This window comes from Pongo abelii, chromosome 6, assembly GCF_028885655.2.
Source record: "Pongo abelii isolate AG06213 chromosome 6, NHGRI_mPonAbe1-v2.0_pri, whole genome shotgun sequence".
NCBI lineage: Eukaryota > Metazoa > Chordata > Mammalia > Primates > Hominidae > Pongo > Pongo abelii.
Genome location: NC_071991.2, coordinates 145,461,781 through 145,475,158, shown reverse-complemented (window position 1 = coordinate 145,475,158; position 13,378 = coordinate 145,461,781). Strand labels below are relative to the sequence as shown.

Sequence of the window (13,378 nt, the reverse complement as noted above, 5' to 3'; positions counted from 1 at the left end):
TGTGCTTCGATTGGGCACCCACTGATAGTCCAGGATAATCTCCCCATCTCAAAGTCTGTACTTTGAACTACATCTGCAAAGTCCCTTCTGCCATGTGAAGTAGGACCTTCACAGGTTCTGGGAATTAGAATGTGAACATCTTGGGGGCCATTATTCTGCCTGAAACAGTAACCTAAGGTAAAGACACACCCTTCCCAGGGCTGACAGGGACAAGCGGATAAATATCCTCAAAGATGGTCATTTCCAAACATCCTGTATTTCTGTCTTTAGAATTTTTCCTCCTGCATAAGGATAGTTTTTCTGTTTGTTTTTTTCCTCCTCTAGTCCTGATGAAAAAAGATAGTAATTTATTTCACCTTAATACCGGGCATTAAATTAGCCTAAGACAGCTAGCATGCTTCCAAAAAAATTAATAAAGTCGTTATACATCACATTTAGTAATGTAGGATGTACATGTAATATACTTGTATACATCACATTTAGTAATGTAGGATGTACATGTAATATACTTGTATACATCACATTTAGTAATGTAGGATGTACATGCAATATACTTGTATACATGTGTCAGTGTCTATGTGAGTATCGACATACATATTAGTACACACCTATTATCTTTTTAAAAACTGACTTGGATGATTTACCTCACTATTGAGTATAAAGTAACTTTCCAATTTTTGCTGTGTGAATTAAAACCATCTACAAAGGCTAAAGCAGAGATGAATGTATGTCTATGTGGGTTTATGACTCAATGAAAAAGAAAGTTTATAAATACATGCAAAAAAATGGATTCTCTAAAGTGTTACACATTTGGCTTACATTGCAAATAGATGTTGAGTAGCTGCTAAGTGACAGGCATGAATGACTCATAATACACATGAGGTATGGTGCTTGACCTCCTGAAGCTTGTAATTTGAGAGAGAACTCAGATACCCAGGCATCTAATTGCAGATAAGACAGAAAATAACTTTAAAATAAACGTAATTTGCTTTGAGACGCTCAAGAAGCAGGACTTTAATGCATGGACTTTTGCTAGACATTAGGGGTGTGGGCAAAGGCAGGGAGGTTTCCTTGAGAAGCAGCATTGGTGCTGGTTCTGCAGAAGTAGATGATGTTGAAAACACAGATATGTGAAGAGTTATTTTAGGTGTAGGTAAAGGATCAGCAATGAGCAAATACAAATATCCTTACAATGGCCCCAATGTGAGTGAAGTAAAGCAGAGAATGCAAGGCGAGGAGGGACTCCGGAACTGCCTAGTCACTGCAGGAGTCTAGACTTTATTCTGGAGATCACAGGGACCTACTGTAGGTGTGAACAGGATACTAGCAGGACCCCTTTGAAGAATTAACACTTCCGACAGAGGCTCTTAGTTGCCCCTTAATGCTCATTTTCCTCTTCTTCCTTGGTAACAGAATGCTCATTTTTAGGAAGGCATATTCACGCCCAGTTAAAGGCTACAGAACCCAGCCATCTTTGCTGCTCGTTGTGGTTGTTTAATTAAAGTTCCAGCCAATGATATGTAAATGGAAATGGTATGTAGAGTCATTCTTGGAAGGAAAAGGCACGCTCTCTTTCCTCCCTTTTCTACCTTCTGCCTGGAATGGAAGCATAATGGCTGGAGTTCTGGAAGCCATGTTGGATCCTGAGGAGGATGTCAAATCTGAATAACGCCAGAACAGAGAGCTGGAAGGAACCTGGGCTTCCTTTACATGCATGGGAACTAACTTTCATCTTGTTTAAGCACTCTTGTTTAGTTATTTTTCTGTTACATGCAGCTTAACCTAGCCCTATATCAATGGTTTTTAACCTTGGCTGCACATTAGAAACCTCAGAAAATTGCAAAATCAAAGATGGCCAGAAATAATCTTCAGAGACTTTGATTTAATTAGTCTGAGGCAGGGCCTAATGATAAGCAATAGTTTAAGTTTTCCAGGTGATTCTAATGTGAAGCCAGTGATGGCCACATTTATAGACAGAGTTGTAGGATAAGAGACTTTTAAGGCTGGAAGTTATTTTGGAAGACTGTTGCAATACCATTGCTTAGATTTAGAACTAGGAGAAAGGCAGTGGCCACAGATGGTCAGGTGTCTGTGAAAGGCCCAGGGGAGACAGGATCCATGTATGGAAAATGGTGAACAACTGATAGTACATGAGGCAATGGGGTTTTACACATGGGAAACTACAAGTGAGTGAGCATCATTAATATCAAGAGGGGGTAATGGGAGGAGGTGGCTGGCCTGGTAGGGAGGGTGTGAGGGTGAGCTCCAGGTGTCAGGAACTTGAACTTTCAGTGGGACACAGAATAAATAAACAGATAGGTCCACAATTATAACATGCTTCACAATTGCTGCGTCTGCACTTTTCTTTAGATCCCATGACATCCCTTTTAATTTGATCTTTTTTTTCCATGATTGATTTTTGGGCAGAATGCATTTTTTTTTTTTTTTCGGAAAACGTAACAGCTTTCCCTCTTTTTCAAGCAAGTGGAGAGAAATACTAGTGGGAAATACACTGTATTTTTTTTTTTTTCAGAAAAAAAGCTCTTTTGAATCTTAGTTCTGCTTTTCTCAAAATGACTAAATAATCTATTTTGTTTAAGTCCATTTAACATTTTGTTGGTAGGCTATATCTATTTCTAGAAACCACAGCACACTCTGAACGTTTGACAGGATCACACCTGATTAATCTCTCTCTTTGCTGTCATCAATATTATTTGGGGGCAGTGGTCAAACTGTATTGACACTCTGCTGACATCTTCTCCGGTGCCCAATTACCTTTCTGTCATGACAGAATCCATGAGGTGACAGGAGGATTCTATGCTGTGCCAAGTGGGTTGGCACCAAAATGTCCCCAAGACAGTATATAATACATCATTTGTATGCTTTTTTGGGGAACTGGGAGAGACACGACATTTCCCCTTCCCCATTGCCAATAACAGGTATTTCACTCACAGGGCTGCAGAAACACAGCTTTCCAGGTAGCTTTGCAATTTGAGCTATCCGGGACCTGCCTAGATGAGCCTCCTGAAGTTTTTAAGTTCATCCCCAAGTTAAATTCCTAACGAAAGGGAGCAGAAGCCCTTGCCTGAGGCTCTTAACTCTGACCCACATATTAAAAAGTAGTTATGCTCCTAAAAGAGTTGAGCTGTTAGATGCTCTAGGAATCTCCTGTTAAGAGGCAACTTCAGCGTAGCTCAAATCTGCCAAGTAAACCACAGTGGAGTCGGTATAAGGAATAACATACATGGGATGGTGTAACCCTTTTGAAAACTACTCTGGCCATTCTCTAATACTGAAACACATGCTTTGGGGATAAATAGTACTAAAATTAAGAGTTTCCTTTTTTTCTTCTTCCTCTTCCCCCCAGCCCCCCCCACCCAGATCACTGGTAAAGCAATATCTTTTTTTTTTTTTTTTTAAACAAAGCTTAACTGAATGAAAATGAACAAAGCTTAGCTTAATGAAAATGGCCTTCATGAGATCAGGAGGGCATCTCTGTTTATGTATCTAGAAAGGAAATATATTGATAGCTGTCCATTTTAACATTTTATTTTATACACACACACACAGGCAAGCACATGCACACACATTTATTTGAATATCAACAATCTTTCTGGTCAGTTTAGCAACCAGGACAGTATTACTCATAACTGATACCAGTACTCCTCATAATATCATATTCCTATAATATGCACGAATAAGTCCACTGAGTATTGGGATGTCAAGTGATTGTTCCCCAGAAGGATTCCAAAAGATTTAAGAGCACAAACATGAGTTCCATAGAACTCAGATCAATGAAAAAACTATTTTGTTTTGCATGTGGTTATAAGGCTAATGGTATGAATGTTCTCAGTTTCACGGCGCCCACTGAGCAGAGGAATCCTCCAGCTTGCTGAGAAATTTCTTCCAATATTGGGGCCAGGAGAGCCAGTAAGATGCTTTGTTTGGTTTTGTTGTTGATGATGATGAAAATTAGTCTTTGATCTGATTTTTCTTAAAATAAGAATTTAGTATTGTTTTATTATGTACTGGGATGCTGGCTAGGATTCTTATTTTTTATTTTAATTTTTAAACTATTTTTAAATACTTAAATCGATCAGGTTAAATGTGTTCATGGCAAAAAATTCAAAGAGCTTATAAGATGTACAATGGGACAAGCCAGGTCCTCCATAAAGTCCCACATCCTTAATCTATTGTGTTAATAATTGTTTCTTTTGTAGATTTTCTAGAAGTTATATATGCATGTATAAAGGTTATGAATTTATACACATTAGAGAAATGCCAGGCTGGGCACAGTGGCTCACAACTGTAATCCCAGTATTTTGGGAGGCCAAGGCAGGCAGATTGCTTGAGCCCAGGAATTCGAGACCAGCCTGGGCAAAATGGCAAGACCCCCATCTCTACAAAAAATACAAAAAATTAGCCAGATGTGGTGGATTGTGCCTGTAGTCCCAGCTACTTGGGAGGCTGAAGTGGGAGGATCACCTGAGCCTGGGGAGGTCAAGGCTACAGTGAGCCAAGATCATGTCACTGTATTTCAGCTGGGGCAACACAGTGAGACCCTGTCTCAAAAATAATTTTTTTTTTCTTTAGATGGAGTTTTGTTCTTGTCGCCCAGGCTGGAATGCAATGATGCATTCTTGGCTCACTGCAACCTCTGCCTCCTGGGTTGAAGTGATTCTCCTGTCTCGGCCTCCTGAGTGGCTGGGATTACAGGCATGTGCCACTATGCCCGACTAATTTTGTATTTTTAGTAGAGATAGGGTTTCACCATGTTGGCAGGCTAGTCTCAAACCCCTGACCTCAGGTGATCTGCCTGCCTTGGCCTCCCAAAGTGCTGGGATCACAGGCATGAGCCAACAAGCCCAGCCTAAATAATTTTTTTTTAAAAAAGGAACACCAGACTCATATTATACCCACTATTTGTCAACTTGCTTTTTTCACTTTCATCTTGGCCATCTTTCTGTGCAAGTGTTTATGTATCTACTTCATTCCTTGGCCAGCCTTATAACATCATTTTCTGAAACTCTATTCATGGACACTTCTGCTGTCTACAGGTTATTTGAGTTTTTTTTTTTTTTTTTTTGACTGCTACAAAAAACGGAATATGCAACCTTAGAACATATTTTTTTTAAGATGGTACATGCCATATGGTGAAGGATTCGGTCAAAGAATGTAGTGTTCAAGTTTTCATGGCAATTCCCAAATAGCCCTCAAAAAATAACCTCAGTCTTACATTCCTACCCAGCATGTACTAAAGGGTATGTTTCCAGTCCCATTGCCACTGACAGGGCAAAGAATGATGCTCAGCTTGCTTGGGTCCCCTGATTCTCACATCATCTCTGGAGACATGCTCTTTTCATCTCCACTATAGATAAGAGAAAACTGAGGCACAGGCAGGTCTTACTAACTGGCCGAGTGTTGGAGGAGGAACGTAAATGTAGATGGTCTGACTCTATAGCCAGGCTCCTAGCTGCCATCCTGGAGTACCTTCTCTCTCGTATTAAGGTTTCTGTTTTCCAGACTGATGTTAGAAACCTTTTTTTAAAACCTATGAAACAGAGATTATTTTAAATATCCATTGTCCATGTTTCTTTATCTTTCCTTCATTGAACTGCCTCTTGTTGGGCCCTAAAAATCTAAAGCTGTAAAAACCATTTGTGTTTGTTTGTCTAAGGTGGGAGCAGGTGGAATGGAAGCAGTGGTTATAAAGTGATTTCTAGTCTTGTCACTGAGGGTAAAATCTCTTTCCTGAGAGATCACTTTTGTGGCTTTTCATCTGTGGACATGCCTGGCAAGTTTGGGGGCAGGAATTAAAATGGAATATTCCTTGTGAAGTGATTTTTCTGTTGAATACTGTAAATTTAGCAGGACCTTGTGCCAGCAATATGAGAGATGCTCCTTCCTCCCCCAATAAATCTGGATTTCAACTGGCTTATCCCTGGAAGCTCCTTTTTATCCTTTGGACATGTGTTACATTTTTGTCTTGGCTTCTTCTCTCATGAAATCATAGAAGGAGGAGCTTGCTGACTTCACCTTCTCCTCTCTTTATGAGGGGATATCATGAAATAAAACTGGACTGATATTGTCACTGCACACATTGCATTAGACTGTTGTCCTACAGGAGGCGTCCCTGAAGACTGGAACTTTAGCTTGGAGAAATGCACTCAACAAACCCAGGTCCCAGAACAGACCACAGCGATGCTCCCATTCAGGTCAGGTGATTGACGCAGACCTTTGTGGCTTAAGCTGGGAATTTCCTCCTTAAGGGATTTAATGATTGCACCATCAATCAGCTTGAGAAGCAAATGTTCCTCCTGTAGGAACTGAGGTAGGGCTTGGGATGAAGAAGAACTTCTTCCTCTGGGGCCTGAAGGAGGTTTGGCTTGGATTCAAATGCCCAGACATGCCTGAGGAGCCTCATTAATGAGAGCAGGGTTGAGACCCATGGGAGGCTTCACTGGGAGCTTGGCAGTGTCTCAGAGGCTGGGCTCCTGCCTGGATTTGAAGAGTGGCTATTTCAGGAAGCAGTTGCAAGTTTCTCTCCGTGTAAAATTTCTGTTAGCTCCAATCCTTGTTAAGTCTTGCTGAAAGCCACAGCTTGGTTTCCACTGCACTGAGGTTGACTAGGGGGCCTTCTCCTCTCCATAAGGGCATCAGTGACTGTCACAGGCTGAGACAGCTGCAGCTGGCAGAATAAGGATCTCAGGAGGGCGGTGTCAGCAGCAGGGTGGCAGCAAGGAATGCAGGCAAGAAGGTCAGAATGGAGAGGCCCGATGAGTTGTTCTTGAGTACCTAAGAGGCTGCTCCTCAGAAACCTATGTGTGTGCTTGAGTGTAACTGGAATCAATATTTCTTGAGCATTTACTAGTGAAATATGGATGAGCCTTCTCCGTTATGAGTATCCTCTCATTTAAACTCCCTTTCTACCACGTGAAGTAGTTGTGAGTGCCATTTAAATGTTGTGGTTAAGGAAACAGTCATTGACAGCTTTTATAACTTGCTGAAGGTCACTGAACTAGCATGCAATAGGACTAGGATTTGAAATCAGATCACATTCAGAAAATAATTTGAATGTATTTGTGATAATGAATACTTTTAATATAAAATTAAAATAAGAGATTTTTAGAAACCAAATCATGAGCACTACAGAGGTGAGTAAAAGTAGATGTTAAAAAGAAATTGTACCACCATACTCATAGCAGCATTATTCACAGTCACTAAAATGTGGAAATAAAAGTGTCCCTTGGCAAATGAATGAAGAAGCAAAATGTCTTCTACCCATACAATGGAATATTATTCCATCTTAAAAAGGGGGAAAATCCTGATACATGCTACAAAATAGGCGAAACTTAAGGACATTATACTAAGTGAAATATGCCAACTGCAAAAAGACAAATACTGTATGATTCACTCACATGAGGTTCTTAGAGCAGTCAAAATCATAGAGACAGAAAATAGAATGATGGTGGTGTGAAATTAAATAATTCAAACTTAAAACGGTTGGAACTTTACATTATTTTGAGCCTTGAGAGAAATGTGGTTATGTGGCCTGAGTCATGCCACATGCAGCTGCAACTTCTGCTTCTCTGATTATAGATTAAATCTCTTCCTCATTTCTGTTCTGTAAATGATTAGAAAAGACCAAATGGTTCCAGAAATGAGAGCCCTTGAGACCGTTACCTCTCCTTATGGAATGTTAAAGCAATCTTCCTTGGAACATAGCAAACTAACCAATCAAATGACTGTAACATCTGTGCTGGCCTTCTATGGAAAATGTTGCAACCCTGTTAACCTTCTCTATCTCTGCCTATGTAAGTGAAACCTTAACTTCCCCACTTTGGAAAGCTGACCCCATTCACTTGGAGTTGGTGTTTCCCTGGTGGCTATCCTCAGGCTTTGAGCTGGAATAAACTCTATATTTAATCACATTTTCGGAACTTATTATTTAAGGTTAACTGGCCAGGGGCTAGGAGGAGAGGGGAATGGGGAATTACTGTTCAATGGGTATAACGTTTCAGTTTTGCTAGATTAAAAACGGCTCTGGAGATGGATGATGGTGATGATTGCCCAACAAAATGAATGCATTTAATACCATTGAATTATAAAAGTAAAAATGGTTAAGATAGTTCATTTTATGTGTATTTACCACAATAAAAAATTGGAAAAAAATGAAATTGTGCTGTATATAGTACACATGCGAAAAATTTATACAGAACTTACATCTTTGATATGGTTTGGCTGTGTCCTCACCCAAATCTCACCCAAAGGTGTAATAATCCCCACAGGTTAAGGGCGGGACCAGGTGGAGATAATTGAATCATGAGGGTGGTTTCCCCCATACTGTTCTCCTGGTAGGGACTAAGTCTCATGAGATGGGATGGTTTTATAAATGGGAGTTCTCCTGCACAAGCTCTCTTGCCTGCAGCCATGTAAGACGTGGCTTTACTTTTCCCTCTGCCTTCTGCCATGATTGTGAGGCCTCCCCATCCATGTGGAACTGTGAGTCCAATAAGCTTCTTTCCTTTATAAATTACCCAGTCTCGAGTGTCTCTTCACTAGCAGCATGAGAACAGGCTAATACAGTCTTGATGTGTAATTCCTAAGGATGAGTCTAAAGCTGCTTGCCCTGAGTTTGAATCTCTGCTCTACTGCTTTTTAACTATATGACCTCGGGGGAGAAATTAATCTCTCCGGGACATTTCGAAAATAAAGACAAAATATGTAGTACCTTTGGCATAGAGTCAATGAGATGTTTAAATGACATAGCACATGAAACATACATGAACAATGGCTGACATGTAACTACTATTAAACAACATGACGAATGAGAATGCATATATAAATATTTCACTTTGAGTAAAAGGCAGTCTAAAACTTCATGAAAAAAGTCACTAAGATTCAATCAAATTTGTTATAAAAAAGGACAAAAAATTATAATGATTATTTTTAAAAATATTCAAAATTAGGTGTTGGATAGTAAGCTGATCCAATCAAATAAATATGTTTCTGGCTTTGAAATATTGAAGATATTTTTTAGGTAACTCCCCTCAGCTGCTATAAAAGTTGGTCATGGATTATTTTTGGCCCAGGAAGAAAAAGGCTGTTAGACAAGCCAATTCCATTTAGGGTCAGTGAAAGAGAGCACAACGGCTAGTATTTGGCCTTTCTAATGTTGAGGTGGGAACTGCTGACTAATTGTAACACAAAGACTGTGCTAACGGCTTTTCGCTTCACTTATTTTCCACCATGTATGTGCCCAACTTGGCCAGGGCATAACTATCCAGAAATTCTACAATGAGAGAAGGGTACTCACGCAATGAATGGCAATTCTTTCCCTAATAATTCCATTTTGGAATTGCTAATTTCAGATATGATGATTTAGCTCATTGAGTCAGGCTGCAAGAGACCAGGAATTACCCAGCAGTGGCCACTTAGCTGAGACCAAGACTCGTGTAATTAGAATTCTGGCACTGTAGGTGGGAATATTTACTATTGCTGTGAATAGTAAATCATAAATGTGAAATTACATTCAATCTCAGAAATAACTACGCAAAACTTCTCACAGCATAGATAATCAGGCAATTATTGAAATGGTGATCGCACTCACAGGCCATTGCCGCTTCGTTGTGAGACCCAATCATGCTCTGAGCTACAATCTCATTTATCCTGGCTCCATTTTTATACATTTTACACCAGTAAATAAGAATAAGTATTCAATCTAAGTTTGAGAGTTCTTAGAAAAAGAACATATAATGTGGTCTGTGGTTTAAGCTTTAAATTTAAAGCTTACATATAAGCTAGTTAAAAATTACATTCTGAAATCATTAAAAAGATAGATAAAAACAATATTAAAAAAACTTCCTTGATCATGATATTGTGGAAGAACACTGGCCTGGGTGTTTGGAGATGTGTGTCTTTGGTCTTCTCTCTACTCCTCATTTCTAACGTAATTTTTCGAAAGTAATTTACATTTTTCAGGGCCCCAATTTATGCATCTGTAATTTAAGACATTTTAAAATAATTTTTAGCTAAGGTTCCATTCAACATTCAAAGAATAACACAAATAATATATCCTTCTGTAATTTTAAACATCCATTTATGACAGCAATTTACCAAGATCCTTATATGACTTGGGAAGTACTAAAGTATTTATCTCTATTTTGCTGATAAGAAAACAAAGATGTGAAATGTCCTGACTTAGATCACACAGAGAGGAACTGGCACATTTACTTTTTACTCATTTTGGTCTTAGTTCATCTTAATCCAATGATGCTTTGTGATTAAGATTATTGAAAATAGCTTTCTTAACTGGACAAAGCATCTAACAGCATGAGATTTAATAGAACCTTTATTTTTACCCTGACATTACAACAAATGTGGTTTAATATATGTGAGTTTCATTTGGATGTATGCGCTAAATTTTTATTTCCCATAATCTCCCAGCCCTTCTCTGTGTTTGGAGAAACAGCAATGATCATGACAGTGCACTCCAGGTTGCCTGGACAGTGTTCCTCACTTCTCCTAGTTAGAGAGACTATACCCAAAGTCAGCTTCAAGAAGGGGCTCTGGCTTCCTCCCTGTTCCTGGAGGGGCTCTGACTCCCAGACAACACTTGTAAACAGCAGGCACCTACGCCCAGACTGCCTGGTGCCCCATGCATCTGATTTTCCCCTACTGACAAACTTGCTATCATTTTTGCTTTGTGAGAAGTGAGAGAAGCAGGGGCTTCCTGGTGACAAATGCCCTTGGTGCATTCAGCGGAATAGCCTGGCTCTAGCATGTCTCCCCGAGGGATGATGGGATTGGAGACCTGCACCTGCTCTTCTTCTGATGATCCCTAATTTATAACTTTCTCTAGTAAGGCCTGTTTCATAACATCTGCATGTGGCATTGTGGAATTAGACTTGAGGCCTACGACACAGCAGGTCAAGAGCATGAAGGGGCCTACTTTCCACACTCTGTTTTCATTTATTTTCATTTAAGAGTCAACTGGAATCATTAAGAATTGTGATAAGGGCCAGTTGTGGTGGCTCATGCGTGTAATCCCAACACTTTGGGAGGCCGAGGTGGGTGGATCATTTGAGGTCAGGAGTTCAAGACCAGTCTGGTCAACATGGTGAAACCCCGTCTGTACGAAAAATACAAAAATTAGCTGGGCATGGTGGTAGGTGCCAGTAGAGGCAGGAGAATTGCTCGAACCGGGGAGGCAGAAGTTGCAGTGGGCCGAGGTTGTGCCACTGCACTCCATCCTGGGCGACAGAGTGAGACTCCATCTCAAAAAAAAAAATCCATGTTTTCAACCTGTAATTCTACTAATGGTAGCCCTCAGGGTTTAGACACAGATGTCATGCTAGGGCCTTAATGTTTTCAAAACTGTCAACGGCACAGACAGTTCCCCAGCCTGGCCCAGCTCAGTCATGCTTCTTCTCCAAGACCACCATGCAAGGGTGAGTGTCCTAGGGCCCTTGCTTTTCCTTGTCTTTCAAGTTTATGCCTCTTCCTCCAAGACTTTATGGATTCCTTCCTTCACTCCTTCAGTTAGATTGAAAATTTCTTCCATTAGTTTTTTTTTTTTTTTTTTTTTTGGGATGGAGTTTCACTCTTGTCACCCAGGCTGCAGTGCAGTGGCACGATCTAGGATCTTGGCTCACTGCAAGCTCCGCCTCCTGGGTTCAAGCGATTCTCCTGCCTCAGCCTCCCGAGTATCTGGGATTACAGGCACCCACCACCACGCCCGGCTAATTTTTTCTATGTTTAGTAGAGATGGGGTTTCGCCATGTTGGGCAGGCTAGTCTCGAACTCCTGACCTCAGGTGACCCGCTGGCCTCGGCCTCCCAAAATGCTGGGATTACAGGCATGAGCCACTGTGCCCTGCCACTTTCATTAGTTTTTGTTGTATCTTGCACACACCTTCCTCAGAACACTGTATTACGTTATCTATTTGTGTGTGCACGTGTGTGTTTCCTTCAACTAGTTTTGGAGCTCCTGAGGACAAAGACCATGTTCCATTCATCATTGTATCCCTAGAACTTAGCATGATGTCTGAGAAAAATAAAGTTCACTTAGGTGCAGGTACTAGATCTTACTCTTTCTGAATCCCTCTGCTCTACTCTGTGGTAGGACAAGGTGATGGTGGCAGGGCACTCTGGGCTGCCTGGACAATGAACCAGCTGGGGCTCTGTTCCCACTTCTCCTAGTTGGGGAGGCTGAACCCAATGTCAGCTTCCTGAAGAGGTAGGGAATTAATGTTGGATAGACAAATAGATGGGAGAGGGTCTGCCTGGCTTAAGAACACACAACTAGTAATAAAAGGCGACAAGAACAAGAATGTGAATCAGGACAGGGATTCTTGTTCTTTGCATTTGCTGTTTTGTCCCCAGTGCCTAGAAGAGTTGCTGACTCATAAGTGTTTGATCAATATTTGTTGAATGAATGACTGATTGGATGACTCACTGAATGAATGAATGAATGAAGAAAAGGTTAACTTCAAAGCCCACGCCCTTTTAACTCCATTCCCAACTTCCAATCTTTGTATACTGTGTGTGTGTGTGTGTGTGTGTGTGTGTGTGTAGATACATCTTTCAAAGAAATAAAATTAAAAATTTTCATGATCTGTTCTTTACAATAATCCATAATTAAAGATTAATGATAGCTATTTACAAGTATTTTACACACATATACACACACATTCTAAGCCATTGAAATAGCCTTTGTAATTTGTTTTATTTACTAGAAGAAATATAACTTTCAGAAAGTAAGCAGACATCCTACCTGAAATTCATATAATATTATGTTCTCAGAATTTGTTTTTGGTTAACTGGTAGAATGAATTTGTCTTGTAAACTGTCCCTGTAAATAGCATACTACATAGGTGAACTGAAGAAAACCACGGCTGGGCATATGGGGAAATTCATGACCATGATTGGTTATGTGCACAGCTGCCCAGAAGCAGAAGTGGAGCCTCTCAACACTTCTAAAAATGTAGAAGGCCGGCACTGGATACGTGTTTCTGCAAACAATCACACTTAGGTTTATAATCTTCCACCTAAACTTCTGGGGCCTCTCTTTTTCACAAAGAACCGCAGCTGATCTTATCTTTATCTGTTACTGACACAGACCCAGCCATTCACTGCGGGGCAGAACAAAAGCCAGCAAAGGGATGGAAGAAACCCAAAATAGATGTTTCTTGAACTGATTTGTATCAGAGTTATAAACAATTCCAGGTATGAAAGAAAAGTAGACAGGCAAGCACTTACAGAAGACAAGAGCAAAGAATGATTTTTTTCTGTTTCTTTCTTTTTTCCCTTCTCTCTCTCTCTCTCCTATTTTTCCAATCCAGATCCCCAATGCAAACATTGCAGGAGGTGGTTGTGCT

At 40.3% G+C, this 13,378-nt stretch overlaps 1 protein-coding gene across 1 annotated transcript in view; it reads right to left on the bottom strand.

The window, feature by feature from the left end:
- The window catches only part of CNTNAP2 (contactin associated protein 2), a 2,266,356-nt gene that overhangs the window by 500,719 nt on the left and 1,752,259 nt on the right, over positions 1-13,378 (bottom strand).